Source organism: Embiotoca jacksoni, unplaced genomic scaffold (genome assembly GCF_022577435.1).
Source record: "Embiotoca jacksoni isolate LCO1_2020_lvr unplaced genomic scaffold, fEmbJac1.0.p SCAF_3, whole genome shotgun sequence".
In the NCBI taxonomy this organism is placed as follows: domain Eukaryota; kingdom Metazoa; phylum Chordata; class Actinopteri; family Embiotocidae; genus Embiotoca; species Embiotoca jacksoni.
In genome coordinates, this window is record NW_027185381.1 from 8,911,675 (window position 1) to 8,934,870 (window position 23,196).

Here is a 23,196-nt window from a genome sequence, read left to right on the forward strand (position 1 = left end):
CAGGACAGAGGAGAGGACAGGATATCGAGCCAAAGGGATCATTCTTTACCTTTCTCCCATAATTCCTACTTTCCCTCTCATTCTTCCTCTCTTTTTCAAAGATAAAGCAGCTCTTATCTGTTTTTAAGGCCATCAGAACTTGACAAGACCACAGCGCTGCCCTTCTTTCACATAATCTCTCTTTCTTTTCCAAATGCTTACTCTGTTTCTTCTCTTCTCCCATCCTCCCCTCCCTCTCTATCCTCTTTTACCCTTCGAGGTCACGTCTCAGGTCATTTAATATAAGCCACTGGCTACACAGCCAATTCACACCTGAAATTGCCCGTCGGTAGCAGCGAGTGGCCTTGAATGGTGGCATTGTTGTCCCCGTGGGGGGGCTCAGACAACAGCACACCAGCCAGTGGCCACAATGGGAGCCTTAAGGCCTGGAATAATTTGACTAAACGCATGGGATTTGTGAGTGCGGATTATCACCGTTCAGCCACGCAACCAACCAACGAACCAATCAACCCCCCACCAATCTGACCAGTTAAAGCAGCATTGTTTTCGAGTGAGACGGCAGCTACGTCAGCCGGGCTGTGCCAAGTTCAAAGTTTTACCTATACTTGCTACAGTGGCGGCAATTAAACACTATCTGGTGCACACATGCAAGTGTGTCTCCAGTCTCGATTAATTTCTAGAAGCCTAACATCCATATTTTCTGCGTTTTGGACACGTGATGCTACCAATATGTCTCTCTTTAGCCATCAAAGACATGCATCTCAATTTCCATTAATTTCATGCTTTGCCCCATGGCCTCATGCAACTTGCACATTGTTGTCGTTTAAAAGTGTCGGCTGGCAAGGTGGTGGCGGCGGCGGCGGCTGCTGCTGCTGGGCCTTTTTGCCTCTCATGATAGCTCTGCTCCCATTCTCCCGCCTCATTAGAGAAGATGTCCAAAACGTCAGAAGAATGTTTTATGGACTGTTGAGAAATCACTCTCCAGCACAAGTCACCCAGTGTTCTGCCATGCATGAGAGGGAGGGAGAGGAGAAGATAAGGGGTTTATATTCTTAAAGGGTGGGGTGGAAGGAACGGAGGGGGAAGCCTGCCTTTAGAAGAGCTTAGGGCCCAGTGTGGCGAATTAAATAGAATGCCCAGACAGAATTAGTTCCAAGGCAGACTGGGTCCCATTCTATGAAACTCAACAATTAGACGGATTAAACGTAATAACTCAGCCTGCACTGCTGCAGCTGCATTATGGTTACCCCAGCACCCAGGGGGTTGCTGTGTGTGTCTATGTGTGTGTGCCATAGGGGGGATTTATGCTCACATATGAAAAGTGACAACTTGGAGAGAGAATGAAATAAACTTTGGGAAAGAGATGTAAATACAGTCCCAAACGTGTGGAATTTGCGCTTTTTATTCCGCAAGGACAGCCAGTTGACATGCTGTTGTGATTTTGGTTGTGTGTTGTGATCTGACATGGTGAACTGCACATGTCAAGGCCAAACTTGGTGATATTCCAGTCAAAAAGTGCACCGCACAAGGCCGAGTTTCACGGGAGAGTGTTAGTGTCGAGGGTCCAAAGATGTTCCACAATGACGACGATGATGATGGCGAGTAAGAAAATCCAGACGTGCACAGAAACTTCTTGACATTCTTTTGGAGCAGCCATATGACTCGAAGGAAAAGCTGTCAAGTCACACTCCGCCAGTCCAAAAACTACACATGGTGCAGCTGAAGTCTCCGCTGTCTGAGTGGCAGCTTGACTGATTAACTTACTGACTGGCTGGTTTGCTGACTGCCTGGCTTTTGGTCCGACTGGCTGGCTGACTGCAGCCCCAGCTCACCCACCATGCACCTGTGTGTAAAAGGCCCTTTGTCAACGAGGCCTAATTTGATCTGACGCACCCTACACATGTGGAACAGCTCAGCAGCTCCACACGTTATTACACTGTGTGTGTGTGTGTGTGTGTGTGTGTGTGTGTGTGTGTGTGTGTGTGTGTGTGTGTGTGTGTGTGTGTGTGTATTTGTGTGTGTCAGTTAGTGAAGAGACGACACAGAGAAAGAGTTAGGGAGAAAGATGTTTGCTGGGAACGAAGTGAAGCAAAGCGAAGTGCAAAAGCTTTGGTTCACCTCACACAAACTCTGGCCTTCACCACTTCTTCATTCTCTGTAAGATCTGATGTTGTCTCGTACTGTCCACACACACACACACACACACACACACACACACACACACACACACACACAAGCTTCATTTATAACATACACCCTCACACGCAGGATGAAAACTACTCCAAACTCAGGGTTGAGTATAAAGAAAACATTTGGCTTAGAGAACTCCAGTCAGAGAATCACAGAAAGGTGATAGGCTAGTTGGAAACAAGCAAACAGTTTAATTGTCTATTTGAAGGTAAAAAAAAAAATGAAAGTGAGGACAAAACTGAACCTCCTGAGTTGTTTAAGAGATGGGTGTTGTATTAAAACTTTACCAGAGCCAAGCACCAGTAATTTTTTATTTTATATATATATTACAAACTACAATCAGAACCCTATGAACCCTTTACACTGGTCATGCCTAGTCAGTGTCTGAAGACCCCCCCCCCCCCTCTCTCCCCTTCCCCTCCTCCTCCTCCTGCTTTCTGGGTGAAACAGAGCAGACCCAGCAGAAAACACAGCAGCAGGGACGAGACCTGTAGTGTAGCAGAGCTAGTCCAGATCTGTATGAAACTCGATCAACAGACAGCCCGGGCTCGAGGAGGGGAGGGATCAAGGGCTGCTGTCAGTTCTCCCACTGTCAGATGCACAGACAGGTAAGTCTATCTAAACTGTAGCAATGAACAGAGACGGGGAAGGATTTCAGGGACGCAACAGGTTGTAAGAATCGAGACAGGTTGGGTTGCATAATGGCGATGTGAATGCTATCTGATTACATATGACAGTTTAAGATTTGATAGATGTTGCACAGAACTACGTGTCAATTCAAGAGTTTTCTTTTTCTTTTCTTTCTCCACTTAACCTGTGAGTAATCCTCTTCATTCGTGAACCTCACAAAGTGTTTCTAAAGTACCCTATGAAAAAGAAAAAGAAAAAAAAGAAGCATTTTACATAATCTAGAATTAGCTGTAGGGTGTTTTTCTTTCCTCCCATTTCAGGTTCACCTCTGTCTCTCTCCTCCCTTCCCTCCACCTCCCATCCTCCCACAGGTCAGCCCAGCTCTGGCCCTCTCCCTGTGTATTTAAAGTAATTGCTCGTGGCAGTCAAGGTGTCTGCATAAGGGCCTGTCATAAGCAATCCACTGGCATGAGTGGCGGCCTTGTGCATGAACCTAATCCAGTCAAAAGCCAAAGCGAGCCGAATGGACGGACGGAGAGGGTTAAGAAGTTGTTCAACAGCAACATGAAAAAAAAAAAGAAGTAGGTTACATGGTCTTTTAATCCTCTCAGAGTAACATGAAAATGAAACCAAGACATTTTTCTTATGCTGAAAAGTATTTCTCAATGGTGACCTGCGTTGTTTCGCAAACGTAACTCGTTTTTCTGAAGACCACCACGTCAGATTTCAAAATAAGATTCAGTTGTTTTCATTTCTGCTTTGTGCATTCTGTGTTTTTAAAATAACACATTTTCTAGTAATTATCACCAGACTTCCCTTTGGTCCCTTTCAGTCTAATCAAAAGACTGTCAGATTTATTTTTTTTTACCACAGAAAAACAGGTCTCTGTATTTGCTTTGACACTGTGAGCGCTGTTTGCTGAAGTCCTTCAACACACACAGTAATTCCTCACCCACTTACCCCCCTCCCCCCTCAAGTTCTGCAGTATGTTCAGTGGCTGACAGAGACAGACAGACAGACAAACAGACAGACAAACAGACAGTCAGACAGACAGACAAACAGACGGGACAGGAACTGAGGGGCCGAGACCAAACGCCGACCCTCTCTGGCATGGCGACTCTGGCCAGACACAGCAATAAGAAGCGGAGCCCCGGCCCCTCCAGCCAGACTCCAGGTCCTAAGTGTTTGGGAAACAGGCCCATCAATGTCAAAGCCTTTTATTGCTTTGGCTTCCTATTGCTTTTCTCTGCTTGGGGGTAAGTATGAAACTACTCCCAGCAAAGGCAGCGGGATGGGTTCATCTTTCATCAGTCATAACCTTGGCAATTAAGTAAGCACACATGAAGAATGACCAAAGATTAAAAGGAAAAAAAGGTCATAGGTTGGTTTTAAGTGGGTTGTGAGTGAGGATGTGTTGTTTTCATGTATACAGTTTTATGTACGCAAACCATGACTGTTTTCAGTTCTTTTCCATATTGAATATAAAAAAATACCTTAGTCTGTGCTAATAGTGACATATATAAATGAAAAAAGAAGAGAGAAAAAAAAAGAAGCTTAGCATTCACTTCAGGAACAAAACGAACGCATACATTAAACCCACACAGTAAACCTGTGGGATAGAAACTGCACCCTAACAGAAATATCCTTTTATCAACACATTTGTTGAAGCTGGAGGGGAAGCATGTCGTTTTTTCTGATCGCTTAAATATACTGTTGCAGAACTATGAAAAAACTAAATAAACAACAATTTCAATGTTTCAGACTAAATAAGATTCTTCTGGCGTTTCCTTGTGCCAACTTCTGACACAAAAAAGTGATTGAAAACTCTTTCCAGATTCCACTGAAATAAATGGTCGATCATTACTGATTGTTTCATAAACAATTCAGCTGGAAAGACAAAAATTAATGACGCTATGGCTGTTTTGCTGCAATACTAAATACTCTGTGCTTAATAACAAATGAAGACTTGATTTTGATTTCATAGCACACACATGACCAAATGGCTCAAACATTATGGAAACTCAGGGCTCATAAAGTCATATTTACCTAATAAAATGGAGGCAAATAACAATGACTTCTTTCTTGTCCAAATAAGATTTTACAGAACTACCGAGAAGAAGAAGGGCAACACACGAGGGAATGGAAGGAAATTGGAAATGTTGGTCTTGACCCAAAACTAATGGTTTAGTTAGTCCAGAGTCCCATTCTGTCAGAATTGTTGCAGTGTTAATATTCAAAACATGCTTCTTTTTTTTTTTCTTTTTTTTTTTGTACTGTTTGTTGTTCATATGGTGCACATAAATGTCTGTTTGTCATTCTTTCTATTTATCTTCAGCAGGAAACACAAAAATCTCTACAGACACACTGCAGTCAGTCTGCCTCTGCAGTGTTCCGGATAAAGTGACCAGGTATAGAGCGAGTGGACGGCTGCTGCCGACGTTGGCACTTGACAGACAGTTTGTTTGAATGCTCCTGACAACCCAGTGAGATGAGCCCCCGGTTTACACCGACACACACTGCACTCCTCTCTCACTTGTCTTTACTCTCCGAGTCTCCAACACACAGGTGAATCCGTTCCACCCACCCTTTGCATCGCTCAGACATTTTTCTGCCCCCCACCCCCCACCCCGACTGCGGTCTGGAGTTAGTGCACAAAGGACAAACTATATTTACGATAAATTCTGGGGATACCTAACGCTTTACTTCATTAAAATAAGTGTGGAAAAGGCAACAGAGTTATCAAACAGCAAGGTTGTTCTTGTGCACAGGATGGAATTTATTCTTTAAAAACATCTCTGCTGTTGTTTCTTTTCAAAAACCTGTCCGTCATAAAGTTTCTGTGTAACTGACCTGGTGGCAAATAGCAGAGGAAAAACATCCTCAATAGAAAATTGAAAGCTGATTTGTTACTTTGGCTACTCCAAGCTGAGGCCTGAGAATAAGCAGATTTAAATATGCCAGCTACATCATTTCAAAACATGTAGCTGGAGATAATTTGTTTGGATTAAATTATTTGCATTCACACGTGATTATTTTCCTCGCGGTTGTCCAACACTGTGTCGGACTGATTGTTTTTATTCTCTTTCTGTTTGGATCTCCTCTCAGGAAACCGTCATTGAGTCCAATAATATTGTTTCCTTCGTAGAAAGGGAGGCTGACTATTGAGTCAGTTATCTGATATGAAGCTAGGAGATTCTGTAATTGTGTGTGTATGTGCGTATGTATATGTGCGTGTGTGCGTGTGTGTGTGTGTGTGTGTGTGTGTGTGTGTGTGTGTGTGTGTGAGTGTGAGTAGGGGGGGTGCTGCCTGCTTTTGGTCCAGGCTGTCCTGAACCCACAGAGCCAAACTGCCGCAGGAAGAATCTGTGCTCCCGTGTACTACAATATCCTGTTAGGACTCAAGCTGCTCTCCCCCTACTCCCGCACACACACACACACACACACACATTAACACTTAGCCTGCTCATACATTACACTCAAGCCCCCGGCCAAAAACATACAGCTTTGTTTTCGTTGCTTTTCTGCACACACTTCTATAGTGCTTCTCTGGAAATCATGCGAGGCCGGTTCAATACAGCAGGCTTTTAATCTGATACACTCGGGGTGTAAAGAGGCATGTGTGTGTTTGTGTGTCGGTTGGGTGTGGGTGGCGGGGTGGACGGCAGGCTGAAATTGTTGCTCTGCAATAACAACATGGACCCGGTCGCAATCACAAGTCAACCTACAAGAGTAAAAGCATTTGGATTACTGAGGAAGGGGGGGGGGGGGGTACAGTGCTTGTTTTGAGTGTGTGTGCACAGTTAAATGCACACACACACGCGCGTGAGTATACACACACACACCTCCTACTGTTCACACACTGTGTAATTAAAGAATAAAAGTGCAGAGGATCACAGTGCTGCATCTATCCACCCAGATATCCATTCATTTAAATCCACATCTCAGCCGGTCAGTTTATATCAGCCTACGTACAATCATGACAAAAGAGGAGAGGGCTGAGTGATCGCTTCTGTGTGCACGGAGGAGCTCTGCTTCCCGTAAGCAGCCGATAAAAATTACAACAACAACAAAAAAAAAAAGAAGAAAAAAAAAAAAAAAAAAGGCGGCTGGCCCGAAGGCAGATACCTCACTTCCCAACAGAGAGCAGTGCATTTCCTGAAACTGACAACTGCTAGTACTTGTACTGAGGCCAGACTGAACGTGAAGAAGGAGACAGACAGAGGGGGGGGAGTGACCTACAGTCAGGAAAAATGTTATGTAAATACTGGAGTGACACACCAATTGGACCTTCGAAATTCAGAAGAACACACAGTGCAATTACATACACATGCAAACACACACACACACTGTTGATCAGCCCTTTACCCCAGACTGAGAGAGCTGTACGGTCCAGTCAAAGATAAAAGAGTTGGTTATCAACTCTTTTGGAATTAGCACACCGCAGCTATTGTTCACAACGTCTGACACAAAAAAAAAAAAAACTGAACACTGCTGCACTGCAGAATGAAAAACACCGTTTTGATAGAGGAGGGAAAGAATGGTCAATTATTATAATTTTTCCATCACTCTTATCATCCTCCTATGATCCTAAATGGGGGGGGGGGAAGAAAAAAAAAGAAGTATCATAGAGACGGTGACATACAGAGAAGTAGACCAGAATAAGTTTGGTGATAGTGGTGACGGTGGTGATAATGGGCACACCCGACTGTAGACACCAAACGTATACAAGTGAGGACATTTCCACAATAACACAACCCTGCACCATTCTCACTCTAGATGGGAATCAAGCAGATGACAATGACTAAATACATTAAAAAAAAAAAAAAAAAACATCAGACGAAGAGTTCGGTGATTGCCGGCTGCCTGTCAGTGGAGAGAAGTGGAGGGGAGTGATGTTGCTAGAGCGCAGCCTGCTGGTCAATGCGGGGAATTTACTAACTCTCCTCCTCCACTCACTGCACTACTGCTGACGTTTGGCTTTTTTTTTTTTTTTTTTAATGCTGCCGAGTTATTCAGCCCGTCAGTCATAGAGAAACATTTTTATGAACATAGCAAACCAAAAAAAACAAAAATCTGTATTTTATAATGCTAAGCCATGTTTAGACATGTATCTGATAGTTGTGGTGTTTTGAAAGGTGTAAAAGATGAAATACTGTGTTGCTCTGCAGCTTTTCTTACAGTTTTTAGATTCAAGATCCAGAACTATATTTTTACATCTAAATCATTTTCAAGTTTAGTGACCACTTTTTACACTGTATACTTATACGAGGTAAATATGAAACTTCAGTTTTGAAACCAGGGTTATGTTTTAAGGGATTTTTTTTTTTTTTTTTTTTTTTTTAGCAACCAGAGGCTTTGTTTTACTGTCTGACTGTTAAGGTAACACATTTTGATATTTTAAGAAACCATTTTGACACATTATGAGGTTTAGGGTGATTGAATTTGACTACTATAATACCAAGAATTAGGATTTCATTTTTCACAACCAGACTTAAATGTTTTGCAGTGTGGAGGATGTGCAGAAATTTCATTGAAACTCGGCCTGCAGGGAAAATCTGAAAAACTCTATTTCCAATAAATGAATACCACAATTTAAAGAAAGGGGACCATTTGTTTCAGAAATAAATGCTGTATTAAAAATAATTTTATTATTAAGCATATCCAGGATGTGTCCAAGAAAAGATCTTATAGATCACCTCAGTGTGAATTTAGGCTATTTGATTTGTGACAGTTTACTCCCCCCTGACTCAGATCCTAACAGTCCACATCGCTGTACCACCCACACCTACTCTAACAAAACACCAGCTATGTAAAGTATGTTTGTGAGCAAACTGTGAAGCACTATTATCACTTAAGTTATCTTTAAAACATCTCTGATGAGATCACAACCCAATTTTGTGTAAGCCTCATTTTCAAACCCATGCATTTGGAGGCCTTGTTTTATTTGTACTGTTGTCTGTATTTGTTTGATGTTTTTTTTAAGTGTAAATTGGTATATTGTCGTATAGTAAATCACACCGTGGCAATCTAAAACACAAGAATTTAATGCAGATTCAAGTTTTTAGATTTAAGGTAAATGGTTTTTGTTTTGTGGTGGTGTTGGTAAATGCATCCAAACGCAAACAAACAGCAGGTAACTTGAAAACAGGAAGTTGTATTTTCCAAAACAGCAGGGGGGAAATAAAACTGAATGCTCATAAACACAGAAATAGTCCATGATGACTGGAAGCCAATAATCAATAATGCGAGGTGAACTGGGGCCCACAGTCTGAGACGATGTCCACTGGAATGCCATGGAGTCGGAAAACATAGAGGACCAGTAGGTCAGCGGTCTCAAGGGGAGAAGATAGTTTTGGCAAGGGAATGAAGTGGGCTGCCAGGATCACGGTGTTGTTGTCAGACGGGGAAAATCCGGTGATAAAGTCCAGATTAATATGGGACCATCGGCGATGAGGAACCGGTCGAGGTTGCAGGAGTCCAGCAGGGGGTCACGAACAGGCGGTTAGGAGGTCCACCTCAGGGGTGCCACTGGGTGCACAGGGTGTCCCGTACAGCAGATTCCCCCTCCCAGCTGAGGACCCCTAGCACACAGGAGGGCGGGATTATGGTATCAGGCACTGAGTCTTCGCCGTCTGGAGCAAACTAACGGAGGAGGGCATTGGATTTAGTGATCTTATGACCGGAGTGGAAGGTGATGGTGTAATTGAAACGGGCGAAAAACAACGCCTAACGGGCTTGGCGATAGTTGAGTCGTTTGGCTGTGTGATTGTATTCCAGGTTCTTGTGGTCTGTCCAGACGACGAAAGGTTGCACCGACCCCTCGCACCGACCTGTGTGTCCACTCCTCCAGGGTTAGTTTTATTGCCAGCAGCTCTCGATTTCCCACATCATAGTTCCTCTCAGCTGGCGACAGTCGGCAAGAGAAGAAAGCGCAGGGACGAACCTTAGAGTCCGAACTAGAGAGTTGAGGCAGCACCGCCCCCACCCCCGTGTCCGAGGCGTCCACCTCCACAATGAACCGGCGTCTGTCGTCAGGTTGGAACAGGATGGGTGCCGAGGCGAACCCTTCCTTGAGGAAACGGAAAGCCTGGTCAGCTTCTGGAGTCCATGTGAAAGCCAGCTTCAAGGAGGTGAGTCTGGTGAAGGGGGCAGCCATCTTACTATAGTCCCAGATGAATCTACGGTAAAAGTTGGCGAACCCCAAAAACTGCTGGAGCTGTTTACGGGCCTCTCGGTCACTGTCTTGACCTTCTCCGGGTCCGTTCTGACCTGACCCCTCTCAATTATGAACCCCAGGAACTGTGCTCCACACCGGGCAGCGTGGGTTCGGGTGGAACCACGGTGGCAGCAGGCCGGCAGATAGGTGGTCTCCGGGGACCGACTCTGAACAGGGGGCAGGTTCGACTGTGTGGTTTCCCGTGGACCGACACAGGACAGAAGGCAGGTTGGACTGTGTGGTTTCCCGTGGACCGACACAGGACAGCGGGCAGGGTTGACTGTGTGGTTTCCTGTGGACCGACACAGGATTGCCAAGGCACGTCGACTGGTGATCTCCGAGGAATGACACAGGACGGCTTCTTTGTGTAGGTGATCTCCATGGATCGACATTGGACGGCAGGTACGTACCACTGGGTAGCAGGCAGACAGGCACCAAGGTAGGACAGGTGAGATGATCGGACGGACTGATGCAGGTGGAGTGTCAGGTGGTGATTACTGGAATGAGAACCAGCTGTGCCAGCTGAACGATGTGTGGTAGTGGGAGTTGACTGGAGGCGGGCAGTGGAATGAATCCACACCCTCCAGACACAGACCAAAACATAGAACATATGTAAGACAAAAACAAACAGGGGAGAAGACAGGAAACATGAGGAAAAGGTTGATCGGGGAAACAGACGGAACGACAAACAGAGACAGTTTTATTTGTATTTAGTTGTTTAAGATTCACACTGTAATGTAAAATCTACCCTCTCTTCATTCAGCTGATATTCAAGTTATTCACAGACAAGAAACAAGCATTATATGTCCAACTTCAAACAAATATGAAAATCTTAATCTTCATATGTATGTTATTTTATTTTATTGCATGACTTTACTGACAAATCTTTATCCTGAACATAATTCCATGAATATGTCATTCATGGCATCATTTGGTATTAAAAAGGTCTCAAGAAACCTTGATCTTATATTGTACCAGAGCAGAGCAATGTATACATACTGAGGTTTCTCTTTTTGAGAATCAGTGACTTAGTAGAGTTTATTAGAATGTGATTTCACTTCAATGTGCGAATGAACATAATTATGTTATTCATGGCTTTATGTGAAGGATCATTTTAAGTCAATTATTTGAATACAAAATAAACCATGTCAGAGATTTAATGTAATTTAATGCATTTTTACTGGTTTTGGGAGGCTCAAACTGGGAGGGCCAGCAGCTCTTTGATCCACAGACACCCTCACTGACTTCCTTCCCAATTCCTCTGACAGGCTTTGAAAGCAAAGAATAAAACAGAGCCATAAAATTACTGTACTAGGCTGGAAAAGACTTTACAGCAAATATACACTTGCAGTATAAAGAGACCGACCTTTCAACACTAACAGAGACTTATTTAGAGGGTTATTGGTTTAATTTACTACTACGGCCCCTGGGGGGTCTTTCATTATGAACTGGGCTCTATATGGCTCCTATTAACAGCAGTGGAAAACATACACTGGGGGAGTAGAAGGAAGGGCATATGGCGAGGGTCGGGAGGGGGAGACGGACGCATAGCCAAGGCTTTACCTGGTCCCTTTCCATGATTTACCACTTTTCTTTCATTCCCTACTTTAAAACATCTGGGCCAAGAGGCGTTTAAGGTCTTGACTGATAACCTGTTGACTGTTTCTTTATCACGGATATAGTGATCATACAATACAGAGCAGCAAGTAAGTCTTTGTCTCTTTTCCTCTACATTGCTTATCGTTTCCTTCACACTACCAAGATGTCACATGTAAGATAAACTTCCAATGCCACATCTAGTCAGCAACGCGGCCACAATGTTCCTGTGGTTGCGTCTCTTGAAGAAGCAAAGAGCGTGCCAAATTCCAGTGTACTCTCTGTGGTGAAGCTGCAAATGTGTGGGGTTGTGAAGGGTGTTGCCTGGAAGGCTTGCAAAGCACAAAGAGCCTGGTGATGGCGTCGTGATAGAGGCAGCCTTTGGTGTAACTGACGTTATCGGCTTGCTGTCTGTCAAAGAGGTCACTGTAAAAAAGAAAAGTATGGGGGGCGTGATTTCAAATAAACTCAGCAAACAGGAAGTATAAGCTACAGTTTCTCAAAACAGGCAGTGTTAATGTGTTCACATAACTTGCTATTAGGTAGTTTTGAACTAATCATTTTGTTCTATTAATGCCATTTAGCAATAAGTATAAAATCAAGACCTTTTTAATACTATATAAAATGTCATTTAAACTGATGGCTGACATTTTGTTTTTCATTTTTGCAAATATGGACACTGCCAACTAAGATCAGTAGCTCATACTAGATTTGATGTAAAGCAGGTAGAGCAGAGGTGTTGGGTGTGAGTATTGATGGGAGTACTTCTTGGATGCCAGGACCGCAGTTGAGCCTTCCTCAGGTGTCGTAGGCCTAATTCGACAAAACGCCGGCGAAGGGAGGTGCCTACTTGATAACCCCGGTGAGATACTGAACACTTTCACCTTGTTGCTGAAGCTTTGAAGGTAGAATCTTACAATTGTGTACTTTACAACTGATGTCTGGATTAATAAATGGAAATAACTTTTAATTTCTGCAAAACCTGACACAGCAGCAGCAACAATGTTTGCTACAGGCAGTAACCTGTAACCTTACAAAAAGGAAATAATATCGTGTACAACCCAAGCGGCCACCAGCAGTGACGTCACCCATTGGTTTGTGAACGGCCGTTATGAAGCCTCAAATTATGAATTTGGCTGGCGCTATTTTGCTAGTCCAGAGCTGTTTGGAGCCGGTAGTGACCATATTTAGAGAAGCCGGGGGTCTGACTCGATCTGATTGGAAACCTGGCGAAACTACGTCCCCCCCGATAGCTTTTTGAGGCTTAATTTATAGTGAATGACGGGATTATTTTCAGATGGACGGCCAGAACACTAATCTGGAAGAGTGAATTTAGTGAATGACATACAGAAAACTTTACAGAAATTGTATTGACAGCATTTTATGAGAGAAGTTAAATGGTAGTCTATGGAGCCGGAGGCTTTTTGGAGCCAACCTCTAGTGGCACCCGGTGGTATTACAGTTTAAGGCACTTCCGCATCGGCCTAATTTTTCAGAGCCGGAAGCTATGTCCCTTTTATGTACAGTCTATGGTACAATCACATGCATTTAAAATACAAAATTAAAGTTTCTTTATGAATACCAAGAAAAAAAATATTCCCAACCTTTGTAAATGAAATGTAAAACTTTAGTACTCTCTAAGGCCTTTTCTTTAAGGGAAATTAATTCAACTGGACCTGCAGTTGGCCTGAAGATATAAAAGGTGTATAAAGCGTTGAAATGTGTCCATAGCAGGCTGAAAATAAGACTGCAGTGAAGTTGCTTACAGTGTAGAGCTTTTCTTAAAGAATAGTTTCTATTTCACTTCCAAAATTGGGCATTAAACGCGTAGTTTAATGTAATTTTAGCTGACAAAAAATATCATAATGTCAGCTTTATATAAATAAACCACTTTTCTCTATCAAAAACAAAATGAAGTATTTTTTTAGAACAATCACACCTCTAAAGAAAACACAGCCAAACCCTCCCACCTCATAACCAGAGGCTGTGTCCTTGATGCGATGTCAGGCGGCCCATTTTAAGCCGATTCAACCACCACTGACCTGAACCCAAGCACACAGACTGGGCTTCATTCAGACAGGTGTGGCAGGCACTTAGCCAGGGAGGGAGCGAATACACTTTCAAACCGACAGGGACATGCGGACACACACGAATGCATGCACCGCATTATAAGTTCCCCTGTGGTCAAAGACTGGGCCAGAACGTCGTAGCTCCCCTCTACCTCTGCAGCAGGTAAACGCCCTGGTCCACTGCATATACCTCCTTCTGCGTGTAAGAGGGGAGAAACCGCAGAGCCCCACAGACGAGCTCCATCAACAGGCCCTCTATTCATCTGCGGATCTGGAACACTGGGCTCTCTGACGGAACTCCAGCACCTGGCTGCGGATGGACACAACATCAGAGGCTGGGTGGTGGCAGCATTGGTCGTCAAGACTCGCCACACCTGAATAAACCCCCCCTCAACCCACATCAAATGGCACGGCTGGCCTGTTTGAAAACCTGAGAGCACGAGAGCTGAGAGAGTCAAGCAAAAAAAAAAAAAAGTGGCCCAGAGAGCTGTGGAGGGCTACAGGATTGGCTGTACAAACAGGCCACTCAGGTGCTGCTGCAGATTCCTGTTTTCATTAACAGGAGTGAGGAAGAAACTGAGCCCTGTACAGGAGGAGGCGGAGGAGGAAGAGGAGAACATGCAGCGAAACACACACACACACACACAGAAGACGATGGGGTGTATTTGTACAGGTGCTTCTAATATTGGAGCAGAGAGGGAGGCACACCTCTAAGAGACAGCAGAGCATCTATACCAAATCTGGGAGTCCTCCAAGTAAGGGATAGGGTTGGGCCTTACTTTGATTTTTATACAAGTGGGAGCTGCCAGGATTAGTACAAGAACTACTGTTAGGTCTGCTGGGCGAACCAAATACACACACTTAACATGGATGACACACTTTACACTTAAGGAGGTACAAAAACATGCGTGCAAAACGTGTGAAAACAGTGAAAACGTATAAAGGCACACTGATAACACAGCTACATTCATTACTACTATGTGCTGGAGTCTTCTCAGAGGACAGTCAAGTGAAGAATACTGTAGATAACAAAATGCTTCTCACATTTACTACTTAAGACCAGCGTGGTCTGGTTGCATCTCTGAGTTGGTCCTAATGGGTCCCTAAAATGTCCTCCAATGCCTGTATATCAAGAAATGAATGAAAGAACTTTCCAAAAGCATCGAATTTACAAAAAAGGCCAAAGTAGTTTTATTGCATGTTCTGTTTAGGGACTATTTCTACATCACACACACACACACTTTTTTTTTTTTTTAATAAAGTTACTTACCTGCTACAATTATAACTACAGCACCATTCTTCAAAACTTAATTGCTTGTTGGCCTCCTCTAACGTGATTTTGTTTGTTGCTCCTCAGTAAGTAATCTGATTTCTCACTAATTGATGAAGATGAATGAAAAAAACATTTCCAAATCATCTGGAGTTTATCGTCAGTTTGTTTACAGCCGTGCTTGTGTGGAAGAAAAATATCCTGCAGCTACATTATCTTGACTTCCATTTAGAGGGTCCTGAAAATTTCATTTTCGGTAATTATGTTGGTTCATTAGTTTATAACCTATATTTTACCCTGATGTTATAATGCTACAACCTATTAGGACAAACATTATGAAATCAAACCAAATGGCCAAACAGTGTACTGAATGGAAACAATTAAATTATGAAAGCAGCAAACAAAAACACTAATTGTTATTAATTTCGTTCTGTAATTGTTAACAAGCAAACCAGTCTAATCAAAACAAACACTTCTCTAAAATTGTTTTGCCCCTAAACAAATGAGAGAGCAGATATGACGTCACAGAGCCGCACACTGAGTCCTGTTGTGAAAACAGCAATTTCCTGAGTTCGTTTTCCTTTTCCATCATTATTATTGTTAATATTTTTGGAGCTTGCGTTTGTGGGGGTACAGGTGATGGGTCAACACGGGGGATGAAACTGATGCCAGAGACAAAGCATTGCGGGGCAGGAAAGCTGATCCACTGGATTTTCGAAGAAGAACTGAAGCAGGACACACACACACACACACACACACACACACACACACACACACACACACACACACACACACACACACACACATTGTACAATTCTGCTCTTCACACAAATATCGAAATAAACTTTTTATAGGCCTCAGACAGTATGAGAGTTAGAAGACATTTGAAAGTTGTACAGTCATGATTTGTGAGCATTTTAAGCAACATACCAACAGAAATACCTCCTCGTAGTTGAGTGAATGTTTGCTCTGATTGTATGATTATAAACCGCTGCAACCCCTGTCTTTCAGTCCAATAACCCAGCAGGAAAAAAAAAAACGATTGGTCAACAGTCTATCTTTTGCTTGCTGCAGCTGTGACGCTCCTCAGTCTGGCCTGCTCATGGGTAGTTATTCATGCTGATTTTGGACTGAGCCCTGAAACACCACACCACACCACACCAGGATACTTACCAAACCAGCATGCTGTGAAGGGCTCACTTCAGTCTACCACTGTGCACTACAGGCAGATTTCATTCATGCCAATGGAGCCAAAAGTGAAGCTCATATCTTTTTAAAGCCACTGCACCCAGAAGAGGAAATAATGTGGAAGCAGCAGTTACAGATCACGTTTGTCAGAGTATCTTTTTATTTGGCCTTTATTTATACAGTGCGTGCTTGCCGAGTCTCTGGATTTTCCAACCTGCGGTGAGAGGCCATAAAGCGGGTCAGTACCCCAGTCACTGATGGTCCCGCGCCATAAAACCCTTCCAGGATTACAAACACCACTGAGGGGGAGTAAACACTCGCACCCCTTATAACAGTAGCATGAGGGCCTTTATTAATGCAGGATGGCCAGTGTCAAGCCCAACTCTTTCATTAAGTACTTCATGAGAAAGCCTTTTATCACCCTGGGTGTGACACTCTGTATGCTATAAAAGACGGCTTGGCCCTGGTATGGAGAACCTGCTTGACTGGCCGATGATCTCGTTCTGTGAAAGAACAGTAAAAATGCACCACATCATCTTGTTCTTTGTGGTAGACAGTATTTAGTAGCACCTTATGTCCATGGTTTGAGTCTGGTTGTAACTGTCACCATCAAATGTACTTAAGTATCAATACTCTCTAATTTATGTCATTGACATAACACTAAAAATACATACTTTAAAAAACGATTCCATTTATTGTAGTACAGTACGTAGTGCTGTAATGCTGGATTTTCTTCATTTTGTGCATGTGTATATTGGAGCAGTCATTCCTCTTTTCCTCTTGTATGGCTTTTACTTGTAATTCTCTCACCAAGATTCCTCCTGAACAATGCTGAAGCTTTAGTTTTAGCCCCAAATGACTCAGATCCACAATCATGTGAGATGTTAAGTTGCTGATAGGGCACAGTTTTTGGATCATTTAGAAATGTGTAAAGTGCACAGTAATCTTTGGAAACAACTACTGAACACCATGGCCTATAGCTAGAGCACACCGCAAACTACAAGTGAGAGAATCGAATCATTACTGCCCTTTATTGGATTTTTTTTTTTTAAACAACTTGTACTTGTGTTTTGTTTTGCCCTGACTATCAGCCTCACAGAGTTATGCTGTAAAGAAGAAACAAGAATGGCGCTTCTGTTTTTTTTCAGCTTTGTGATTCCAAACTTGAATTTCAGATGGAAGCTTCTGACTTGCTCTTTGTGATCCAAAAGTACTTATAAATCCAAATTCAGAAAATTTAAATTACTAAATGCATTGCTGTATTGTTCCTCTGGCACTGAGAAAGACAGTGAAAGTCACCGCAGAAAATTGGTACCAAGGTTTTTCTTGTGCATTCAGGGAGCCAATTTGCAGGATAAGACATGCACCTTAAACCCAGATTAAGTCCAAATGCAACACTAATTACACTAAATTGTTTGCCAAATGCAGACACAGCATAAATGGGGTCAGTGATCATCTGTGTTGACGTTTTGGCTAAACGCCTGCACAGCCTGCAGCAATCGAACCACAACCAACAGGCCGGCTGTAAAAAGAAGTCAGTTTCAATTTTGCCTGTACAACACTGCCAACTTAACTGTAGCATTTATGATACAGTGTATTTTGGCAAAGTGAGAGCTATTAAACCATTTCTAATACATCCAAACTGACTAAAGGTAGCGTGGAGGTCAGCAACCACATAAAAAGACAGAGTCTGTAATGAGATTAAATGCTGAATCCCTCCATGTACAGCTCTGTTGCCCAGAGAATATGAATCAGTGTGTGGCTGTTTTACTGCCCAAGACTATTTTCTTTCCTTTTAATGCTGTAGAAATTGGCAAAAAGTCAAGAAACTGGGGTACAATTAGTTCTTTTCTTTCTTAGTTTCTTTTTCTATCTTTTCATAAAGCAGCAGCACCCGGGTAGCTTTTCTTGCTGCAGGGCAGGAGGCCGATCTTACCTCATCCACTTGTTTGTGTGCCTACAGTATGTGTGTGTGAGTTTGTGTCTTGTGCATGTGCCCAAAGTGGGGCCTTTGCCTTGTCTAACTTTGTCATTTTCATATTTATCAGTAAAGCCAAAAATTTTAAGAGGATTTACTGGATATTGTCATCTTAGATTCACAGTCAAATATTGCATAACGTAGCATAATATAACTTCTTGGTCTTCACATGTTTTAGAGCACAAAGTTGAGGAGGAGTGGGGTCCACTGTGGGAGGGAGGGACTTACTTCACAAACATTTATCAAAGTGACAATATTCAAGGTTTAAAAAGACTTCTGCAGCAGCAAACAGCAATGCATTTGAGATGTTTCCTCTTGAATAAACACCCTATGTTTGAAACACCTCTCCACGCCATCAATATACCAGTACAGTGTACAAGACAGGCATACAGAGGCCGCACGGACAAAAAGTCAATTTGTACAGAGCTCGACACAAAAGATGCCAGTTGCTCAGGAGAGAGAGGCCCCTACTTGAGGAAGACAGGCCATGATGCATGTGTGTCTGCCTGCAAACCCTCCTGTGGTGCTGCAGTGGGCTTTCATTGTTTATCCCCTGCTAGCCTGTGAGAGGGGAACTAATTAAGATCTGCCTGCAGGTGGCCCATGCTGGCTTTTACAGGTCTGAGAGGAGACAAAAAGGAGGAGGCAGGGGGGTGCCGAGAACCTGGCCACACCCAGCGAGGGAATGGGGGCGACTGCCTCAGGTCACAAGATGACACACGTTACTGATCTGGTGCTGCTGGATGTAACCAGGGGAACATGGAGAAACTAAGGGAATTACAAAAAGAACAGGGAGAAAATCATGAATCACAGCAGAAAGCAGTGGGACAAAGGGACACAATCACTGCAATCAGCTAAACAAGGCCATCCTCTGTTTAGGGCCCAAGAAGTTCACTTGGAAACATTTACTCATTCTCCAGGAGGCTAAATGTCAATCTGCTTTGGGGTGGATTTTGGATCAGCAGCCCTGCTGGGGTTTGTTATGATTTCATTCAACAGTCAACCACTAAATCTCAGAAATGTACATCAAAGTGTAGTACAGCACAAACACACAGACTTTATCCCATCCAACCACAAAGCCATCGGGTTCTCACACATTCTGATGCATGTACACAATCAACGGAAATCAGTGTTTGTCTGAATCGGACTGAAATCAAGCCTCATTTGCACAGGGGTAGGTAAACAAACAGTGAAGGAAATGTTTACAATATAAAGGGAAGAACTATGTTGACAACTGTGGAACAAGTGTATTATGTATGTTGGGTGCGCGTGTGCGTAGTTTGTTTTCTATTTGAAATATTTCATAAAATTCAACAAATAACCATAAGCTGGTTTTAAACAAACAAACAAGGCAATAATAAAGATGTATCTTCTCAGAGGGGACAGAGTGTGCTTGTGTGTGTTTGGGTTTAGAGGAGCAAAAGGCACGGTTGCGTGCGGACGCTGCCCTGCACCACTTCCTCTTCAGAAGCCCAGAGACATCACAGCCAGCTGTATTGATGCCTCTCGTACATGTGAACAAACACAATCGTTTTGGGGGTTAATCTGCTTCAGTAAAGCCAAACAAACAGTGGAATGTTCCAGCCAGAGCTGTCACAGGGACATTAAAGTGATAGAGATAGCACAAATGTAGAATAAAGGCTGTTTGACCAAGCAGTAAACACACCAAAGAGCCAGCTCATGTCGAATTTATATTAAGGCTGCAAGGTGTGGGGGAACTCGAGAATATGCCCGCACACAAACTAACAAAAAACTGATAAGGAGTGTGTGCCTCAGGCAGTCTGGGTGGATATGGAAGCTGTCTGCAGTAATCCAGATAAGGATGCCAAATGACAGTGCGGTCCTTGGTAGCGTGACACCAGAGGCAAAACAAACCAGCTGTTTTGGGAGTGCCCAGCAAAAAGGCCCAAATCTCAGCTCGGCTGTTGCAGCTGAATTATGGGCACAGCAGCCCTGCAATGGATACAAATAGACACTGTCTGTCTGTGGAGCTCCAAGACTTGCTCTCACACACTCAGGCATTAACGCCCTGGAGGTTTCACACCCACGTGCACACGCAAACTGTCCGACACATACACACACACACACACACACAAAAAGACTTTAAAAACATGCGCATGTATACAGTACATGAGATGATGCATGCATAAATGATCTTGAACAAAAAGGAGGTGTTTGTATCCAAATGATTTATACCTCTAATTACAATAATTATCAACTGGCAGAAAAATTACAATAAATACTTGAGCCATGATTAACTGAGTGAAATTCTTTAAAACATGACATACATAACAGTTCACCGTTGGCTATAACAAATCATAACAGCAGTCACTAATCATACTGCAATAATGACAATAATACTAGGGGTGTTATGACAAACAGGACCAATGATAGGGAAAGGTCTGGCTCATGCTATATTATACTGGTATGCTGCCTGCATACTGTAACAGAGTAGCGCCATCTACTGTTACGAGAGCGAGGGATAAATTACAAGTCAAGACAAGTTTTATTTTTTTCATTGTCTGTCATTTGGACAGTATAAGAATGGTACCTGTTCTGGATATATAACCTATAAACACATATGTCAAACTGCAGCAATTCTATCATTACAGCCTGAATTATGTGTCTTAAACTAGACATCAATTGATAATAACCAGCACAGCACAGGCATATGCAACCGTAAGATTTGTCTTTGACACTAGGTACTTTGGAACTATTAAAAATATCAACACAGGTATCAGCTACATTATATTACTTTCACTTGATGGAAATACGTTGTATAAGCAGTTTGTACACTTTACACAAGGATGTGTTCTCCACAATAAGAATAACTGTTGGCAAGGGCAGAAAGCTTCAAGAATAATAAAAAAAAAAAAAAAAGAAGTTCTTATTAAGGACTCATTCAAAAAAGAACAATACGTTTCTTTTCATTCATTCATAAAAAAAAATAAAAAAAAAAGCTGATAAGAAATATTATAATCACACTTTCCAGGAGTGGCTCCCATATCGAATTTTAAGAGCTTGGGTAGTGGCTAGTTATGGTTTCTATGCTTGTCAAAATTTGACATTTTCCATGGCGTCCCTCTGACCAGCAGATAAGATCAGAGAGGTTGGAGAGGTGAAGAAAAGGAGAGAGAGAAGAAGAATAGTGGGAAAGCCAGTACAGTACCTTGTGGAATTCAATTGCTGTGCGGAGAAAGAGTCCTGGACCAATGCCACGAACGGGCAGGTTAAAAAACTGCAAGAGAGAGAAGAAGCATTCTGCTGCTCATAACTCTTGTTGTACTAGTTGAACAAAACGAGTGAGTTTTGTTAATGGTTTTACTTGAATTAAGGGACGAGGTTAGTCTCTGAGGTGAAGGAGTGTTGTATTAGTATTTAGATGTGGTTAACTAAAACTACAAATTGGTGGATGTTGTACAAGGGTTTTTACCTCCCATGATAATGATTGTGTTCCTCTGAAGAGAAGTGCACTCAAGCTTTTAGTTTTCAAGAGGCCACAGAATGGAGAATGTAGACTGAAAAGCCAGCAGACCAGGGATAGACGTGATTGACGGAGGTGACTGTAGATTTGCAGTGCCAGCAGAGGGAAAAGAATGCTTATTAGGCCAGAATACAATATATCCTTATGAATAACACCCATGAACACGCATCTGTGGGAATAAATCAACATCCACACACGTACGTACTGAGAATAAGTAACAAAAGTATCTTCAACTTAAAATAAGAGAAAGATCGTGTCTCAGCTGTCGTCTTTTAGATAGGACCAAACTGTAGCTGCCATATCAAATCCAGTCCAGTCAAACTGAAAATGCATCCCATCACAGTATGTTGCAGTACAAGGTAAGCCGTCACGAAATGGAGCCACAAATACAACCCTCGCAGAAAAAAGACATTAAAAATGAGCCCTATTAAAAAATGTTAATACAATTACTTTTTATTTTATGAATTTAACTAAAGGAAAAGTATGTAGTAATTGCAGCATGTGCAAAAATGGAGCCACCCTTCTACTTGTAAAGTGGCAGAACTTCATTAACTTGACTCTGTTGACTTTGATTTGTACAGCAGGTCAAGAACTGCCATCGAGAATCATCAGCTGATGACAACTGCAGAATATCATAAATTTTTGGACTCTCCCAACCTTGTGTTTAAAGCCACCAGACATGAGCTCCCACAAATAACTGACAGGATCTGAAAATGAATCTAACTGATGTCGACAAAAGACTGGAAAAAAAATAGATGGAAAAAAACATACAAGTCTGGTTGGCAGAAAAGTGAAGCAAAACTTCCCTTTCACTGCAAAAGAACTACAGTAAGATGTAGCTGTTGGTGCATCTTTTCACTGTGCAACACTAATGCACAAATGGTCATCAGATGGGACCCTTGCCTGTGACAGCACAAAAGTCAACAGCTAGCATATGCAAAGCAGCATCTGGATAAGTCAGAGTCGTTTTGAAAGCAAGAGCTGTGGACTGATGAGGATCTTTTTGGCAACAATCATTGAAGAAGAAAGAGAGAAGCACTATTTGATGAAAAGAAGATCGACCAACTGATAAACATGAGGATAGATGTATTTCACCTTTGGGGTTAAGTGTCAGCCAGTAGTAAACAAAAACTGCACACATAATGGAGAGAACAGATTCTGATCAAAATCAGCATATTTCAGATGCAAATATTTGCTGCTGGGGTGCCAAAGGCCTTGCACACAACAGTATGTCACAAGCACATATGAATGACTAAATGCAATACAAATCATTGGGAATACTACATGTCACCATGTCACAGCACAACACTAACAACATCTCAAAGCTTACAGTGCACATGAGCTGTCACCTCAGCCACTGAAGGGTGTTGCAGCTCTCTGTGGATGGACAGATGTATACGATGGACTGACTGGATTTACTGTTCATCCCTGGAAACAACCACATTTACTGGGAGGCACTCAAGCTTTTTAAAACCCATAATCTACTGAAGCCTGTAACCTTCTACATTTCATCCTATGGGACTTGGTAATGGGTAGCCCAGTACATAAATACCTAATCTGGATCCAATGATGCCA

General features: G+C 42.7%; 1 protein-coding gene across 1 annotated transcript in view; it reads right to left on the reverse strand.

Annotated features, from left to right (window-relative positions):
• kcnq1.2 (potassium voltage-gated channel, KQT-like subfamily, member 1.2) overlaps window positions 1-23,196 on the reverse strand; it is a 165,200-nt gene that overhangs the window by 106,393 nt on the left and 35,611 nt on the right. The gene's annotated exons all lie outside the window — the stretch shown is intronic.